This window comes from Rattus norvegicus, chromosome Y (genome assembly GCF_036323735.1).
Source record: "Rattus norvegicus strain BN/NHsdMcwi chromosome Y, GRCr8, whole genome shotgun sequence".
Taxonomy (NCBI): domain Eukaryota; kingdom Metazoa; phylum Chordata; class Mammalia; order Rodentia; family Muridae; genus Rattus; species Rattus norvegicus.
In genome coordinates this window covers 56759421-56780183 of record NC_086040.1, presented here as the reverse complement: position 1 = coordinate 56780183, position 20763 = coordinate 56759421, and the positions used below count along the sequence as shown (strand labels likewise).

Here is a 20763-nt window from a genome sequence, read left to right as displayed (position 1 = left end):
TATAGCATGATCATGTCAACTCAAAAACACTTAATTAGGGCTGGCTTACAGTTCAGAGGTTCAGTCCATTACCATCATGGCAGGAAACATGGCAGCATGCAGGTAGGCATGGTGCTTGAGAAGGAGCTGAAACGTCTACATTCGGATCAGCAGGTAGTGGGAAGAGAACTGGTTTCCCTCTCAGAAAGCCCTGGAATGGTCCACTGACCACGAATCAGTTTGGAGGTCACTTCGCCCCACCTATGGTACCCTGCCTAGTTACCAGTGTGCAAATTCTGCCCCAATTGTTTGAATTCTGCCCCCAGTTGTTTGCAAGGCATATAACTCCTTGTTAGAGTCCGCTCAGGGTTGTCTCTCTGAAAGGGAGTCCACCCCAGCATGTTGGAATAAAGGGGTTCAGATCAGACCTCCCAAAAGTACCAGTCATGACAGTTTGATGACTTCCTCTGGAGCCTGTGCGAGAGGCTGAATGCTGGGTATGGTCTTTCCCAGCATGCCACTGGATGGAACTGGCAGACAGGAGAGTCATCAGAAGCTTTCAGACCAGCGGGAGGCACAGTACAGCAGGGACAGCAGGACAGACCTGCTTCCACGGGGGGAAACAGAGCTGGCTCCCAGAGATCGATCAGTTTCTCCCCCCCACCCCGTGTGTGTGTGTGTGTGTGTAGACTATATACTGAGCAATAAGTAGGGAACTGAGTCGAACCTGTAAAGCTGTGTATCAATCACACACTATCGAAAGGAAGGAGAAAAGCATTGGAGAGGAAGTGGAAAGTCTGAGCCTTATGCAGTCTTGGTGGAAATGTAAGACGGTTCTGCTGCTGTGGGAAAATATGGAGGCTCCCTCAGAAGATTAGCACAAAATTACTATATGATCTAACAGCTCTGCTTGGGGTGTTTGCCCTAAAGAGCTGGAAGCGAAACGTCAGAGATCTTTACTTACTTGTCTTTGAATCTGTGCTCTTCACGATAGATAGGGAAAGCATGGGATGTAGCATGACCATTCAAAAGAACAGTATTCCTCCTGCAGAAAAGAAAATTCTAAAATGCTATAAAAGGCAGGGACCTTGAGGACATTATGATAATTGAAATAAGTCTGTCATAAGTTGACAAATTACACCTCTGCCAAGAGCCTAAGAGGCTCCTTAGAGACAAGCGGGTGGCTGCCAGGGGCTGGAGACTGGGAAGGCACAGTCCAACCTCAAAGAACAGTGTTTTTCAGATGAAAAAGATTCTGAAGGTGGTGGGAGATGCTGGCTGAGTAACAACTGTCACATCACTGCACGCTTACCGTAGGTAGGGAAGTAAAACGTGGGGCTGTGGTGATGGTAGCTGTGGAGAGCATTGGCTGCTCTCTGGAGGAGTCAGGTTTGATTCCCAGCACCCACATGACTGGTCTTAACTGTCTGTAACTCCTGTTCCGGGGAATCAAATACCTACTCTGGCCTCCTCAGGCACCAGGCACGCAAGTGGTGCACAGGCAGGCAAAACATTCACGTACATGAAACTAACTAAATCTAAGATCAATTTTCCCAAAAGACAATGTAATCTCATGTGCGTTCTTTCATGTACATTTTAACACAATTAAAAAAATCATAGCAGAAGAGAGAGCACTGGGCCAGGCTTGGCCAGTGTGTTACATGTCACCATTACATCTCTGCTGTGTGTCATGAAAAAAAAAATTTATTCCATTCACACATTTACATTTAGCTTTGATGTCTTGCAATGACGTTTATTAATCATGGAACAGCAGGTCTCTTCTCCGGTCTCCAGTGAGAACGATTCACTCCTAAAAAAGATGTATCTGCAGATGACTAAAAAAATAAAAATAATGAATTGATCTTGGTTAAAATTCTGGGTTAAAGATGCAACATCCTACCACAAAGATCAGATTAGAAGTAAATTTGACATATATATGCGTGTGTGTGTGTGTGTGTGTGTGTGTGTGTGTTAAATCAGACTTGTATGTCTTCTATTTTAAGAAAGCTTACCTAGTTGAAGATTAATTTTAATGTCGTCTTGAATCTGTTTACAAGGATTTTATTGAGAATTTGTGTGTATCCGTGTAAATTAGTCTGTAATACTCAGTCTTCCTCTCTTTCTGTCAGTCGTCTGCAATTCTTTCTCCCTCTCTCTGTACCTTTCTGTTTACCTCATTTTCCCCCTGCCTCACTCTGTCTCTTTTGTTCTCTGTCAATTGTTGAATAATACCAGATTCAAAATAGAATTTTAATGTATTCAATCCTTTTGTCTACTTTATGGAATAGTCTAAGAAACTTTCAATGCTTTTTAAATATATAATCAAAATTTTAATCTGAATACATGTGGTCCTATGATATTTTAGAAGGGAGATATTAAATGCCCGACTCTGTGTCATTGTTCAGTATAGTGCTGTTTGAATTATGCACATTGAGGTGATTTAATATTGGTATATGCAATACATCCAGTAAATCATTAATGGTTTAAAAATATTCTAGATTTGGGACTGTAAATATAAAGTGTTTTCTCCACGTCTCCTCTCTTCTCTTTAATTATGTTAATTCTACACTTTCTTTAACTAACTTGGCCAAAGGTTATGACAATCTTGTTAATACTTTCCAAGAATGAACTCTTCCTTTCATAAAATACATTGTTGTCTTTATTTTATTGATTTCAGCCATGATGAGTTGGATATACATGTTATACCCCTTCCACAAGGCTCAAAGGCCACCCTGAAACAAGGTGCAAAGAGACTGTAAGTGCCCAAAATGTGGGGGTGATCATAGGAAATTGTGTCTTCTGGATACGCAGAGGGCTGACCTCATGACACACAGCAGCTGTGGTTCCCTGCACAGCCTCAAGCCAGTCAACCGTCCAGAATGCAGTGTGAACGCCTGAAAGCCGTTACTCCTAACGGACACATTGTGGACCGTTAGTGTCTTCTGTTGGGGGGTTGAACCGTTTTTGTAAGGGATCATCATGGGGTTATTAAACAGTGTTTTAATATAGAAGATATACAAAGGTAGGACTCAAAGAAATATAGTGATGTAGGTAAAATAAATGGGAAAATTATCATCAAAATATTTTGGTGGAAATTCTCAAAAAAATAAAACAATTAAAGTATATTCCTCAATATTATGTACACAGAGAATGTTTTATTATATAGGGATGTTTCATAAAGTGACCTTAATGAATTCTGTTAGTTACAAAAGATCTGCCAAATCTGTGAGTTAGTGAGATCACATTATATGATTTGACCTTAGTAAATTAAAGTGTCTATTTTCAAATATAGTAAGTGTTTTTTCCACGTACACATTCAACAATGGGCTTCTATAAATCATAATGTAAAGACTAAAACACTGTATATCCAGAAAAAATAATTAATTGGGTACATATCTGGACAAAATATTCACAACTGAAGAAACTTAAACGATTAAGAATCTAATGCAAAATATATATCATCATTATACATTATAGAAATGCAAATCAAAATTATTCTGACATTTTTTTCATCCCTTTCAGAAACCTTAATTTAATAACAAATGAGCCAACTTATCTTTACTGTGTTATGGAGAGAGGAGAACATTGCTATTCTCCTGGTGGAAATTCAAACTTCTACAGCAACTTATCTGCAAGCACATCTTGACATCAGGAATAGTCTGAGGATTTGGATTCTGTGGATGAAATTTTTCTTCTGGTCGGGTGGTCTCTGGATTGCCTTTCGTTCAGTCTCTGCTCCTTTTTTGTCTTTGCATTTTTTTAGACTTTGGACATTTATAGGTTAAAGATTTTGAACTGTGTGGGCATCACCTGCTCTTCACGGGTAGGCACGTCTAGCTACAGGAGGCAGACTCTTGTGGTTCTATCTCTTTGCTGCTAAGTATTTCAACTACCATCATCCCAGGAAATTTATGGGACCCTTTTGCATCCTGGCATCTGTGATTTTCCTGGGGATACCCAAGTTCACCACGCACCGCTGATGCTTATTGTTATTTATTCCAATTTTCTTCTAGATTTCTCTCTTTTCTCTTCATATTGTTTCTACTCCCCCCATTTTGTCCATCCTTCTCTACTTCTAGCAAGGTCACTCCATCTGTCTGTTTTCCATTATCATTTTGTTCTCACTTCTAAGTGGGTTGCAAGAATCCACAGTTTGGCCTTCAAACATTTTCCCTCCATGTGAGAAATGATTTGTGTATTGGGTATACTGATCTTTGGGGCTAACATCCACTTCTCACTAAGTACATCCCATGTTATGTCCTTTTCGATCTCTGAACTTCACTAATTTCCAGGTCCTTCACTTTGCCTACATAGTTCTTGGTTTCCTCATTTTTAATACTTGAGTAGTATTTCTTTATTTAAATATAGCACACATTCTGTATTTATTCCTCAGTTGAGTTGACGTATATCACGATTGTTTCCAGCATGTGACTAATATAAGGAAGGCTGCCATGAACATGTTCAACCACATATCACTGTTATATGTGGATCAAGTTTGAGTATTTGCGTTGGAGTGAGTGGTAAAGCTGGGTCTTCAGGCAATATTCTCTGAACCTCCACATTGATATCCAAAGTGGCTGTACAGATACCAATCCCACCAGCAGGGGAGGAGGGATCCACTTTCTCTACATCATAGTCTACTCTGCTACTGCATTAGTTTTTTGTCTTAGTCACACTGATTGGGGAAATGTAGACTTTCAAGTTCATTTCAGTTTGCATTTTTCTGATAACTAAGGATGTTGAACATTTCTTGATGTGTTTCTCATCTACTGAAATACCTCAGTTGAGAATTCTTGGTTTACCTCTCTAACCCAGTTTAAAAGTTGGGTTACTTGGTTGTTGGGGAGTTTAACTTTCTGAATTATTTCTATATTTTTATTATGGCACTCTACCAGATATAGGGTTGGATAAAGTCTTTTCCAAATGTGTAGATTTCTGTTTTGTCCTATTGGCAGTGTACTTTGCTTTGAAGAAAGTTGTGAGAATGATGATATTTCATATATTGACTGGTGATCATAGAGTCTGATCCTTTTGTACTTTGTTCTGATAATTTTCTCCAGTGCAACTGTTTTCTAGGCAGTTTTGACACTTTCCCTTTTATTGACTTCTGCATATATTGTTTTATGTAGATTTCCTTGATGCTTCGGACATGAACTTTGAAGAAAGAGATAAAAATTGATCAATTGGCAATCAGCTACATCCAGATCAGCAGTTGTCATACCATCATTTCTTAAAATGATTTCTGTTATATACAACGTACTTAGTCATCAGAAAATTGGAAATCAAAACAACCCTGAGATTCCACCACACGTCAGTCATAATGGCTATGATCAACATCTCATGTGACAGTATATGCTGGCGAGGATGTGGAGAAAGAGGAACACTCCTCCATTATTGTTGGGATTGCAGACTGGTACAACCTCTCTGTAAATCAGTCTTGAGTTTCCTGAAAAATTAGACATTGTACTGTCTGAGGACCCAGCTATACCTCTCCTGGACATATACACAAAACATGCTCCAACATACAACAAACACACATGTTACACTATGTTCATAGCAGCCTTATTCATAATATCCAGAAGCTGGAAAGAACCCAGATGCCCTTCAACAGAGGAATGGATACAGAAAATGACGTATATTACAGAATGAATTACTACTCAGCTATCAAAAACAATGAGTGCATAAAATTCATAGGCAAATGGATGGACCTAGAAAATATCATCCTGAGTGAGGTTACCCAATCACAGAAAAACACACATAGTACACAATCATTGATAGGTAGATATTAGCCTAAATGCTCAAATTACATAAGATACAAAGCATGACCACATGAAACTCAAGAAGGAGGACCAAAATGCAGATGCTTCACTCCTTCCTTAAAAGAGGAACTAAAATATCCATAAGAGGGTTAGGGAGGCAATATTTTAGGAGACTGAAGGAATGGCCATTCAGAGTACGCCAGACATGCTGGGCATATATATATATATATATATATATATATATATATATATATATATATATATATATATGTGTGTGTGTGTGTGTGTGTGTGTGTGTGTGTGTGTGTGTGTGTGTGTGTGTGTGTGTGTATGTTTGTGTGCATATATGTATGTATTTATGTATATACCAAAACATGAAAAGATGGATGAAGCTAAGAGGTGCATGCTGACAGTAACTGGATATAGATCCCTCCTGATATACGCAGCCAGAACATGTGAAACACAGAGGAGAATGCCAGCCGCAAATCACTGAACTAAGAATGGGACCCCCTTTGGAGGGATTAAGGAAAGGACTGAAGGAGCTGAAGGACCTTGCAACCCCATAAGAAAAAACTGCCAACCAACCAGAGCTTCCACGTACTAAACCACTACCCAAATACTTACATGGACTGACCCAGGGCTCCGACTGCATATGTTGCAGTGGATAGACTTACTGGGGCACCAATGGAAAGGGAACCCCTAGTCCTACTAAGGTTGGACGCTTCGTGTAGGGAAAGTACAGAGGGGTGCTCTAAGGAAGGGGAATGGCTGTGGAGGGGACGACCATTATAGAAGGGGAGGGGAAGAATTTACAGCTGATGGACAGGATCCCCAGAAAGGAAATAACATTTGAAATGTAAATAATAAATACCTAATTTAATAAAAATGCAACAAAGTTTAATCTTACAGTTCTAAAATCTTACTGTTCAATAAATATAGCTTTTGAGATTTTAAAATATTTATATCCTATGAAATTAATATTGTATACGCACATGGAATACAAGTGCTCACCAATATATTAGTTAGTAATATGGAGCCTGAGAGTTGAACTCAAATATTCTAGAACTATCTTTCAGAATGATTTTAAAAAGTTTTTGAATTATTTCTAGCTCTTATCTGAGCCTGACACTTCTTTATTGACTATATCCAATTGTTTTTAAAAAGATACAGAAAAGTTACTGATTCTTTGTACAAATATTGTTACACACATTCCAGAATTGACTCAATATGAATTAGGGTCGTTATTATAAGGTATTGTTAAACTATTGTCTTCGTATAAAGGTAAATTCTGTAACTATTTATTTATTGATCTCTTGATTTGTTTTATTGTATGAAATATGAAAATCTACATTTGCATCCCATTAGCATTAATTTCATTGATTGTAATATGGCCCAGACGCAGGGGACAATGTGAGAAATGTGAGGACTGCTGAGAAATGTACAGTCTCCTGTTTGTTAAGCTTGGCATATGTCAAAATCAGAAAGGTAGAGTGACTGATATTGATGTGTATAAACGAAGTAATTACATATGGTGTCCTATGCTGTGAAAATGATAAGAAAGCTCAATATATTAGATTTTTAATATGTAAAGGAAACAAAGTTATTTTAGATTGCTTTTTAATGGACGTCCTTCCGAGGAGATAATTGGGCCTTAGTAATCAATGCCCACAAATATGATACACTGCACTGCTTATTATTTGAAATAAATAATACCTGGAAGAAGTTTCATCCACTATACTCCTGTCTGTTTAGAGATTGGATATGCCAAAGATGAAAAGGGTTATATTCTGTTCCTTTTTGAATTTTATTTAATTAAATGAATGTTTTCAAAAAGAAATATTAAAGAATATAACCATAACTGAACAGATTTTTGTCACAGATTGTTGTTTTGTTCTCACTGTGTAATTTTGCTCTAGAATCATTCAATATTGTTAATGTATCTGAGTCATTCATCCCATTAAATTGTCCAATAACCTTCAGCTTGTTCAAATTAACAACATTCATATCGAAACCTGTACCAACTTTTAACTCGATTTCCTTTTCTGCCCTATTACAATTTGTTGCCATTTTTCTAGTATTTACCATGGATTTATAAATAAACCTGCTTATGTAGCCCACTCAGAATCACTTGTAAATATTCCTCAATAACTTTCACTCAATGTGAAAGTTCAGATCTTTTACACTTTTTGTTTACAATGCATGAAGCACTTCCCTGCACGAGGTCTTCTGCAAGCTCTGCTTTCTCTTCCAGAAGTGTTCCTCCTGTGCTTCCTGTCACATAGACAGCTTTCAGTTCTAGGTCTGAGTAGAACTAGCACTTTGTAACAACTTTGTTTTTCTTGTCTAAAGTTTCAATGGAAGAAACTCTTGGTACATAATTTATTAGGGGAACAAATAGAACATTTTATTTTCTCAAATAAAGAGCAACTATAAAATGGATGATGTTGAAAATGGTACAGAAAACAGAGAAGTGGATAGTGATCACATTGGTGAAAGAGAAATAATAGTTACTTGTATGAGAGCAATGTTAGTAAAGATAAAAAATGATATTCATCGTGATTAATTTTCATGAGAACACATAAGGATTTGTTAGAGACTTAAACATGGTGATAGGATTTGAAGTAGAATGCAGAGCAGTGTGGAAAGTAACTGAAGATTTGAACTTGGAGACAAACTATGAACAAAGTAAAAATATTTGCATTTATGTAACAAAGACAAGATGCTGGGTGATTTGACAGATTAATGTAAAGGAAGTTAAGTATTTAATGTCTGTTAACTACCTGAGGGGAATTTTCAAATAGACATTTTATTTTAAAGATTATGGGTGATAAACTCCCTTTAGGTATTAAAATATGAACATAATTCATATTTAAAATTTGCTTCATATAAGAAGGTATTTTCACATTTTAATACTAGTTATTTCATGATTGATGATTCTGAGTATGTGTTATTTGTCTACTTTTCATCTGTGATCTTTCATCTTTTAACTATGTATGAATGTATGTATGTATGTATGAATGTATCTAGTTATCTATCTATCTATCTATCTATCTATCTATCTATAACTCTGATCTATCACATATAGCAATCCATTTGTTATATTTTTTACCTTACGTAGGTCTAGTGTCCTGAAATTATATCACATGCTGGAAAAACTAATTAGATGTGTCACATGCTAAAATATATACAGTGACATTACTAAATTAAATCTTTGTGTTTTTATGAAATAGATGAGGAAATTTGATAGTATAATAATTAACTATCTAAATTGAATCTATTTTCTGAACTGTGATATTAAAATGAAACAAAATGTATAAAGCAGCTTTTAAAATTCTTCAGTCCTTATGTATTTAGCAGTAAAGTTTCATAAAATTAGAAAATTGAGTGCATTTGTATGTTACATATTTATATGTATATACATGTACATATACACATACAAACAAATATATATATATATTTACATACATATATATATATGTTTAATTGTGTCCACATACACATATAAATGTATATACACATACACATATATAAAGATATATACATATGCCCATATGTACACATACACATATAGACATACATACATACATACATACATGCTTTTTCAAAGTAAAAACCATGCTTTTAAAGGAATTAGCCTAGGCAAGACATATATGGTTTAGGCAAAGAAGAGAAAAATGATGTTATTGCTAAATGGTTCTGTCTGAGTACTCATTTTTGCTTGTTTAACATGATGATTGTTTTAGCGATCTGACTTCTATGTACTTGGGGATTGATAGGATGTCCTTTGCTTCTCTAATTCACTCATACACTTACTCCAAAAATAAGTGATTCCTTATTATGTTTCCAGTACATGTCTAGGGAATAGACTTATAAAAATAAATTTGTAGTTTCTGCTTTCTTTCAAGGGCTTCACCATCTAGTGAGAATATAATCAAGTATTATTTACTAAGTATATAATCTGCACAAATTTTTTTCTTTCTATTATATCATTTTTCTCCTCCAAAAATTCATTTAGTTATCAGTACATTTCTTTTTTATAAATACAAGAAACAGCAGTGTGAAAAAGTCCTCTTTAAAATAAGATAGTAATGGAGTTAAAATTCAAGTTCACATAACATATTGCTCCAAGTCATTTTTAAAAAAAAATGTATTATACTTGCTGCCTTGAGTCACCAAGTTGAATAAATTGTAACTATTTTGTTAGTAAAATATAAAACAAAATAAAATCTAAGGGAAATATAATAATAAGATGCAATTACAAATTGTTTTCCTCTCACATATTCCCTTCTATATCTTTACATTTAACATAGAACTAGAGGGGTGGAGATTTAGCTCAGTGGAAGAGTGCTTGCCTAGCAAGCACAAGGCCCTGGGTTTGGTTCTCAGTTCCAGAAAAAAAAAAACATAGAACTAGAAAAAAATTAAAACTTTTAAGAGAACTCCCCACCACCCTGGGATCATGGTTTGGAATGGAATTTTATAGATGAAAAGTGAAAAAAAATGAAAGTATGGGACCCTGCTAGTAGATGCTTGAAAAAACATGTACACTTTGGTTGAGGTTCTACCATATAAACCTGACTTATCCCTACAACTACATGGCGTGTGCTTTTGGACAAATAGAACAGGAAAATTAACAGATGAGCTCCATGTCTTATACACATTATATTGTAAATTTGCTTGAAATCGTAGTATTGATAATTATCATCTTTAACCAAAGGCAGCATCAGGCTTACATATTCAAAAGTACCTTGTTGTCACCTTTTTTTTAACTAATTGTATTTTATTTCATACAAGAGTAAGAATAAGTAACTACTATTGGGGTGATTTTAAGGGTTTGCAGTACCATTACAGCTCATAGTTTGTAAGTGTTTTTAAACTTTTTATATTGGAAACATGGTCAAAGGATCTACACTGTCTTGATTTTTCTCCTCTGATCACATATTGGATTACCCATGTCAACATTAGCGGCAATAGCTGTAAATGATTGCAATAGTCTCTATGCCTCTGAAGAGAAAATGATGAACAGGATTACTCAGCTGCAGTGATATATTTGTAGCAGCAGAAAATCTTTCAAACATCTTATACTTTTCCAAGGGAAATCCTGCTATACAGACTAAGACAAACAAATAAGCAGCAACAACAATGTTTGAGCATCTTGAGTCTCTGCTGATTGTCAATTCCCTGAGAGAAGAACAGCATAGAACTTCTCTCTGTCCAGGTTACTGACAGAGGCCTGGCTGTTGTACTAGGTTGTGCCACTGCTGCTGTTTCCTGTTTGTTATGACAACTCTACAGAACTGACCTACTAGAGTATTCATGAAATGTTTGCTAATGGAAGAAGCTGCCTCTCCTAACCTGTGAACTGAAATTCTGCTTTCCAGACAACACAGATGGGAGTTGCTCCAATGAACCTTTCTAAACAGGGTCACCACGCCACCCCTAATGCCCCCCATCCTTTCTTTTACCTCGGGTGGGTGGAGGGCTACACGGAGGTTAAAGCTTTTAAGAGTCATCAGCAAATATTGATATTTGGAAAAAATAGAGGTTTAGTTTGAAGAGTTATGAGCTGTGGGCTCTCATTTGGGTGTAATATCACTCAGGCATTTGACGTATGCTGCATGGAAGGAGCCTGAGGATGCAAAGTTAACATCAAAAAGACAGGTATTTTCTGGTCCTGCATATATCAGTGTATATAAAGTTTTTATCAACAGTGGTAAGAAGCAGGAGGTTAGGGGTCTCGGGGGAGAGAGAAGGAAGATGGTTCCTGTGTGTAAAATGCATGGCATCTCAGCTCCATAAATTCAAAGAGATCTGGGTCAGAGAGGGAGTGACAGGCACACACGAGAGATGCTGAGCACTATACAAAAAATGCTAAAGTGCTAAATTTTGTGGAACATATATTTTGATACTAAACCAAACCAAAGAAAACCAAAAACAAATAAAGAACCATGAGTGTGTATAAAGATCTGCTGGAAGAACTTTGTCTGAGGCCCTCAATATTCAACACTAAATAAATAATGTATAATAAATGAGGACCCACTCACTCATGGAGCTGGCCACCAAGTAATATTGGCAATAGTATTTTGAAACAGCATTGAATCCCATGCAAGTGTTCATTGCACAATATGTTGTAAATACTTGCATGCTTTTTTTTTCAGTGGGAACCAAGCTCTGGTTACATGTGTGCATGCATTTGTGTGAACATTCAGCTTCCTGAGGTCCAGGCTCACTGAACATTGTTTTCCTGCTGCAAGGACAGCACTGACCGCAGTGAATCATAATAAGCTGTTGTCCAGTGAACGAAGAAGGAAGTGAGGGACTAAATCCCAATCAAAGAGCACACATGGAGGCATCCATGGCTTCAGCCTCATATATAGAAGAGGATGGCATTGCACGGCATCAATAGGAGGGAAGGCCTTCGTCCTATGAAGTCTGGTTTCCCTAGTGTAGGAAAGGCCAGAGTGTTGAGGTGTGAGTGGGCAGGCAGGGTTGGTAGCAAACTCACAGAAGCAGGGGGAGATGGATGGGAGAGAGGGTAACCAGGAAAGAGTATAACATTTGAAATGTAAATACATAAAACATCCAATTAAAAAAGAAGGAAATGGGGCTGGAGAGATGGCTCAGCGGTTAAGAGCACCCGACTGCTCTTCCAGAGGTCATGAGTTCAATTCCCAGCAACCACATGGTGGCTCACAACCATCTGTAAAGAGATCTGATGCCCTCTTCTGGTGTATCTGAAGACAGCTACAGTGTACTTATATATAATAAATAAATAAATCTTTAAAAAAAAAAGGAAATGAGTGAGAAAGGAACAGGAGGCTTAACTCAAAGGAATGAGAGAGATTCTAGATGCTGGTTTAAGTTAAAAGATTCAAGAATCTTTGTTTTGTATGAAAGGCAAGGGGCAGCAGACTATAGCATTTCATGTTTTTAAAGAAAAGTAATTGAAATAATAGTTCCATCTTCTTATATGAACACACAGAATCATTGGAAAGAAAAATAGACAGCTGTTTTTATTGGTTTTATTGGTTAAAGAATCATTGGCATATCTTCCAACACAGCTTAAACCACTCTCAGAAAGATTTTTATGGGATAAGACAGCAATAGAGAGTATTGGGTCAGTGTTGGGATTCAGGTATCTTCCATGTATTTTCAGTCACATACAAACATCCATTTAACCTGGAAAAATATAAAATTATTAATTGATTGAATGAAATCCTAAGAATATAATTCCTTACATGAAGCAGTACTGTGTTTGGATATGAATTTCACACTTACAATAATTGTAAGGGATGAATCCATTTAAAAAAATTTTTAAGAGTGCTGTGATATAGTGGTGGAATACAGCATCTACAGTCTTACTGTCTGGGATGGAATCCTGGCTCTCCATTATCTATCTAATCTTAAGTCAAATAAGAATATAAAGAGACATGTGCCTCTGAGACAACACTCACTATAAAATATAAACTGCTCTTATACTTTGAAAAGAATACTATAAATATTTTAGATCTTCTAATATGTTATAAGGATGATTATTTTATAATGGGTTCATATTGCCATACTATATATTTTATTTAAAATTTAAAGCTCACCGTGTGAAGTTTTGTTTGGTCAGAACTGTTTTCCAGCTGGCAAGCTTTAATTTTCTACATGACTTATCACTTTAATTCTAATTGACTGGTTTTTATTGCAACCTTCTAAGTTGCCAAATTTTTGTCTGCTCAGTGATAGCAACAACCATTTTTGTGCGGGTGTATTTGTCAAACATGTAGAACCAGAATAAATCTGATGTGTCACGGTGAATGGAATTCCAAAAATAGCTACAGTTTTCAGGATATATTTTGATATTAACTACATGCATAAAGGAAACTCTGTAGTACATTGATTTTTGCTAATTTGTAAATATTTTGAGATAAAAATGTAAAAGCATGTTATTTGAGTAAATGAGAATACCCAATTGCTAAAATGCCAGAAAATATAAGATACTTATTCTGAATTACAAGGGAATGCAAAATCAAAATTAGCAAGAGTAATTTGATAGGATGGCTATTGTTTTTGCAATATTTCTATGTCACAGAATTATACCCTTACATTAGTACTCCTTCGTACAGTAAAAAGCAAAATGACCAAACTGCATTTTATTTCTTGTAGGACAGTTAAAAAAAAAACCCAAAAGCTACCCTTTTAAATTATTTTAAAACTTATTTTGCATTAGATAAATATCTCCTTTAATAAGAGAGGATGACGTTTTTCTAAAATACTTTTGCTAACTTGAGACATTCAAAAATGAATTTTGCTTTCTTTTTCCAAAAGCCAATACCAATGTACATGAAGAAAGTCCATCAGTAGTGAGAAAGATAATTGCTGCAGTTCTTCAATAATCATTTCCTTAGGTAAGTGGAATTTTATCCCAGTGTTTGAGAATTAATCTAACTATTGTCATTTCCATCAGTTTATGTAGAAGGAACCATGATATAAACAAATGGAATTCACTGTTACAGTAAAATCTCATTAAAGTAAAACCATAACTGCAAGGTATAGGATCTTTTCCAAGCAATCCCAATTTGTTACACAAATTATTTTTATAATAAATGTAGTAAACAAAATACTCCCATACAAACAGTGATATCTTTGGAGTTAAGTTCACATTAAATTCAAACTTTCTTTCTAGATACAGAGTCTTATTAATTAATCTATTATTACTTTGGAAAGAATAAAAGAGAATATGGATTGTGTTGGGTAGCAGACAGCAATCAGAAGCATCAACCTCTTTGTGGTAATCTAATAGATATGAATTTCATTTCTTCCATGAATGTTTAAACACGATTCTTCCCTTATAATATTCCCATTTTCTTGATCTGTTTCTGGATATCACAGATCTCATAAGGGTTGGATAAAAAGTGTTCACTGTGTCATGATAATAAACTTAGTCTTAGAAATTCCCTGTTTGTTGCTACCTCTGAATAAGGAAGTTTGAATCAGATCATGCAACTTGACTCCACGGAGATGTCATCCTTCTCTAATTAGCATTTGCACACTTTTGTCCATAATACCATGTCTTAGTCAGAGTTTCTATTGCTATTATGAAATACCATGACCAGAAGGGAAAAAAGAAAGTTGGGGAAGATAGTGTTTACTTTAGTTTACATTTCTTTTTTTAAATTTTATTTAATAGATTTTTACAACCCAGATTTCATTTCTCTCCCAGCACGTACTCAGACTGTTCTACATCCCATACCTACTCCCCTCATGCCCATCTGAATGAAGCTGTCTCCCACACCACCCCAGTCACCCAGACCTCTCCACTCCCTGGGGACTCCAGTCTCTTGATGGTTAAATGGATCTTCTCTTGTTGTGTCCAGAACCAGCACTCCAGTCTTTGAGACCTCATATTTGCTGGTGCATGATGCCGCATTGATGGCTCAGTGTCTGAAAAAACACTGAGGTCCAGGTTAGTTCACACTCCTGGTCCTCCTGTAGGGTTGCTCCACTCCTCAGCTTCCTCCAGCTTTTCCCTAGTTCGACCACAGGGCTTAGCAGCTTCTGTTCATTGGCTGAGTGTAATTGTCTGCATCTGACTCTTTCAGCTGCTTGTTGGGTCTGTCAGAAGGCAGTCATGTGAGGTCCGATTTGTGAACATGAGAAAGCATGAGTAATAGTGTCAGGCCTTGGTGGCCTCTACATAATGTGGTTCCCAGATATGGCGTGTCACTGGAATTCCTTTTACTCAGGCTCTTCTCTGGTTTTGTCCCTGAAGTTCTTTCAGAGAGGAACAAATATGGGTCAGAGTTTTGATTTGTGGATGGCAACCTTATCCCTCACTTGATGCTCTCTCTTCCTCATGGAGGTTTCTCTACAAGTTCCCTCTACCCACTCTGGACATTTCACTGAGTCCTGATAGTCTCTTACCTCTCAGGTCTCTGGAATATTCTAGAGCCACCCCACACCCCAACCTGTTAGCTCCTGAGGTTGACTGTTTCCATTCATTCTGCTGGTACTCAGTGCTTAAGTCCTTCTCCCCACCAATACCTGACCATGTTCCCCTATTTCCCTTCCTGTCTCCTTTCTCACCAGGTCCCTCATTCTTCCCTCCTGTGATTCATTCTTCTCCCTCTCAAGTGGGATTGAGATTCCTCTTTGGCTGTTCAGATTGTTAAACTTTTATTTATCCTTTTATAAATTTGGATATTTTTGTTTACATTTCAAATATGATACACTTTCCCAGTTTTCCAGTCATAAGACTCCTATCACTTTCCCCACCAGTTCTTCTATAAAGGTGTTCCCCCTCACCAACCACTCCCTTTCCCAGCACCCCCTGACTTTCCCCTACACTGGGGGATCCAGCTTTGGTAGGCCTAAGAGATTCTCCTCCCATTGATGTCCAACAAGTCTACATATGCAGCTGCGGACATAGTTCTTTCCATGTACAGTCTTTGAATATTGGTTTAGTACCAGAAAGTTATGGGTCATTGTCACTGTTGTTCTTATGGGCTTGTAAGCCCATTCAGTCCTGGTAATCCTTTCTCCAAATTTACTAACATGATTTTCATTTGCATTCCATTGGATTGCTAATAATTTTCACATCGGTAATTCATGCTCTACCTGGTTCTCTCAGGAAAGATCCATATCCGTTTCCTGGCAACATGCACTTCTTAGAGTCATCCGTCTTATGTAGTTTTGTGGTAGATCTATCTATCTATTTCTCTATCTATCTATCTATCTATCTATCTATCTATCTATCTATCTATCTCTATCTGTCTATCTAACATACATATATATGTATATATATATATATTTGTATTTATGTATATATATGGTGGCTCCTACAGCAATGTGTTAGGTGGAATTTTAGGATGGATTCTGTGCAACTAGTTCAAAAATGTAGAATCAGCAAAAGCCAATGCCAATAGGACTCCCTCCTGTTATTATGGACGTATTGAAGTTGAGGTGTCACTGGACATCAACCCATTCCTCTTCCTGCTCATCCTCCTGAGTCTTGTGTTTGGCCTGAAGAAAGAATCATGGTAAAACCTCCAAAACCCTTAAGTCTGGCCCTGGGAACAGGAAGGAAGATATTATTGAACTGATATCTAATGGGACTAGAGATCCAAAATCTACAGTCCATGACGTCCTTTGCTATACTGCTGTCTCATAATTTTTGGATAAAATAAGGATTTGGAACTTCATCATTTCAAGTAGGTACACAATATTTACACTCTTATATTCAATGTATAGCTGGGCCCACTTTGTTGGTTATTAATTGTAAAAAATGGAATTGAAAAACAGAATTTTTGAGTACACATTCAGGAATATATATGTAAAGTCTCCTTTAAGGAAAGTACAATATGAAAATGAAATACAATATTCAATCAATTAAAGGTCTGTAGGGAAAATACTGGCCTTTGGGAAACAGAGAAAAACGAGGAAATTGAAGTGTATGTCACAGAAATGGACCTTGGAATAGAATTCTTGTCCAGAATAAACTCCTCCACCCCATGTTCCTAGACCTTTTCTACCCATGCCAAGTGCGTGATTAACTTTCTCCATTCAGAGCATGAAACCACTAATGAAGGAAAAAGATGTCTCTAGCTTTAGAGAGATGGGGTAATAAAGGTTTCCACTGTGTTCACAGGACACATACCTGGAAAAGGCACACTTGAAACTGGTCACTGGAAGGAAAGCTGTTTAGAGGGAGGCCATGGCAGTTCTCAGTGACATCATCCATAAGCCCTCTCTGAAAAATTTCATGTAACCTGGAGAGCCCTAGCTCCTTCTATGATGTCACAGTGTTGTCGTAACTGCAACTGCCTCTCAGGTATTCCTTCAGTACCTCTATGGTTACTAATTGGCCTCTAATTCAGAGTAAACATCAATTTGAGAGGGTGAACAAAGAGGGTGAAGAGATCAGATATAGTGAGAACGAAGGAAGCTGGCCTTCTGTCTTGGTATTAAAAAAAGGAAGAAATACATGATCCTTGGTATAACTCAGTGAGTACTTGGTAGGGATTTAGTGGGATCCGAGCCTCACACCTATGGGAATCAGGAACTGGGAGCCTCTCAGAAGCTTCTGGACTTCCCTGCTTGTTATTTTTCTTGGAATTCAGATAGTTTATATAATTCATTTATTTATCATAAAAGCCAGGTTTTGTGAAAGCCATTACAGTTTTTCCTGAGAGCTCATAGCTTTTATCCTTTTGCCAAGAAGGAAAAGGTCCTAAGGAAGACAGGTAAGGCAAGAATTGTGTCCTCAGCACAGAGTAAACTCCTACATGCATTGGATTCTAATAATGCAGTTTGTGTCTGGCACTGACATCTGGGAGGGAGAAGTGCTTCCAGATGAGACTTCATCATATGAGTCTTTCCACTAGTATTACTCTGACTACCATTCCCCGATAGTGACCCCTTAAAATTCTGAGTCAATAGGTGTGGTTAGCTGGCAGATTTCTTTTCTTTTATTTCTTTCATTTTTTGAAAATTTTTTAACAAACTTTAATGCTTTTTTAATTGGGTATTTCTAAATTTAAATTTAAAATATTATTTCCTTTCCCATTTTCCTGACTATAAGATCTCTTACCAGTCCCCTTACACTTCACCTATATCCCCCCTTAATGCCCCTGGATATTCACTTGAACTGGGAGTCAGACCTAGGCAGGACCAAGGGTTCTCCTTTCATTATTACCCAACAAGGCCATCCTCTGCAACATATGGAGTTGTAGCCATAGGTCTGTTCATGTACAATCTTTGAATATTGGCCTTCTGCCAGAAAGCTCTGTTTCACTGGCATTGTTGTTCTTATGGGGTTGAAAGCACCTTTACCTCTTCTAATCCTTTCTTAAAATCTACCAAGAAGTCTGTTTTCAGTTCACTGGTTTGTCACTAGAGTTCTTGTTGTGGTTTGCCCTGAAATTATCTGTGTTTGATGCTAATTCTACTGCCCCAAGGTCAGCTGCATAGTCATGTACTCAGAACTCAGGTGACATCACCAGAACCATCTCCCTATTGAATTTGTAAAGTATATGTGAGTGGCAGGAACAGGATATAATGAGGGTGATCATGGGAGGAGAAGGAAAAATGGGCGGGAGAGAAGTCTGAAGGAAGAGAAGGAGACTAGAGGAAAAAAGAGGAAAGGAAGATGACAGAGTGAGAAGCCATGGTAGGTGAATTTAATATTCTGCTGTGTAGTTACATGTCGTTATTAATGTTCCTAAGGGATAGATGGTACCCGGCTTTGTATGTTTAATTGGGCAATTATATCTAATCAACTGGATCAAGGACTTTGTGTTGTGTATTCTTTATGTGAGGGTTTGTGCATAGGAAAGTGTGGTCGACATGAAACATTGGGAAGCCGAGGAGTGGGACTGTGTTTCTGCCAATATATCTAGCAGAGAAATTCAGACACTTCAGTGCCTGAGTTAGCAGGGTAAAAGACAACTTTACTTTTTTATTTTTATATTTTTACAACGACACATTCACTTCTGTATTTGATATGCTCTAGCTGTGTCTCTCAGGAAATATCTATATCCTTGTTCCTGGCTGAATGCACTTCTTAACTTCATCAATCTTATATAGGTTTGGTGAGTTATATATATATATATATATATATATGATATAGATAGATACAGATACAGATACAGATATAGATATAGATATAGATATATACATATGCACACATATACATACATGGGTGGCTCCTAAAGCTATGAGGATAGGTGGAATTTTCACATGATTTATGTGAACGAAGTCAAGAATGGAGAATCCACAAATGACAATGCCAAAGATTCCCTCCTGTTCTTATGAACATACTGAAGTTGAGGTTTCACTGCACCTCAAGCCATTCCTCTTCCTGCCTTTCCTCCTGTATTGTATTATTCCCACAGAAAGAATCATGGTAAAATACCCAATCCCCTCATGTCTGGCCCTGGGAACACAGTGCATTAGATAATGCAAAACTGATATCAAATGTGACTAGAGAACCGAATTCTATAATCCATGTTGTCTTTTGGTTTTCTGATGACTGGCAATTTTTACCTAAAATAAGTATTTGGGACATTATCTTTTCAAGTAGGTACACAATATTTACACTGTTATATTCACTCTATAGCTGGGCCACATTTGTTGCAAAATCATTGCAGAAAATGGAATTGGAAAACAGAATTTTTGAGTACTCATTCAGCAAGATTTATAATGTCCTGTATCTAGAAATTTACAATAAGAAAGTGAAATACAATATTGATTCAATTTAAGGTCTGTAGGGAAAATACAGGCCTTTGGGAAACAGAGAAAATCTACAAAATTGAACTGTATTTCACGAAATGTACCTGAGAGTAAAATTGTTATCTAGAAGAATCTCCTCCACTCCATGATACAAGATCTTTTCTACCCATTCCAAGCCCTTGACTAAATTTTTCAATTCACAGCATGTAACCACTAATAAAGCAAAGAGAAGTCTGTAGCGTGAGAGATATGGGGTATGTAAAGGTTTCCACTGTAATACAGGAAACACTTCTGGGAAGGGTACCCTCAAATATGGTCAATGTAAGGAAAGCTGTTTAGCTGGAAAGCCATGGCAGGTCTCAGTGACATCATCATTAAGCCCTCCCTGAAAAATCTCATGTAACCCGGAGATTACTAGCTTCTTCTGTGATGTCACAAGTGTTGTCATGACTACAACTCCCTCTCATATATTACCTCAGTACCTCTAATGTGTACTAATTGGCATCTAATTCAGTGTAAACAGCCATTTGGGAGGGAGAACAACAGAGGATTAAGAGATCAGAGATGGGGATAAGGAAGCTGCCCTTGTCTTGGTATAAAAAATGGAAGAAATACGTGGTCCTCTGGAAAGGTCAGTGAGTCTTTGGAAAGATTGAGTGGTATCCCTGAACAGATAACACTGATCTGAGCCTTACACATATGAGTATCAGGAGCTGGGAGCCTCTCAGAAGCATCTGGACTTCCCTGTTCTTATGGTTCTTGGAAGCCAGAGAGTTTATACTTTCTTTCTCCCAAAATGCAAGACTTGGGA

The 20763-nt window shown here is 37.0% G+C and overlaps 1 long non-coding RNA gene across 1 annotated transcript; it reads right to left on the bottom strand.

Moving 5' to 3' along the window:
* Positions 1 to 12734: 12734 nt before the first annotated feature.
* LOC134484336 (uncharacterized) lies at positions 12735 to 17583 on the bottom strand. The gene is made up of 2 exons (XR_010061737.1): positions 17380 to 17583; positions 12735 to 12917 (listed from the first exon to the last, which is right to left on the bottom strand). It is a non-coding gene; the product is annotated as an uncharacterized LOC134484336 (long non-coding RNA).
* Positions 17584 to 20763: the final 3180 nt, after the last annotated feature.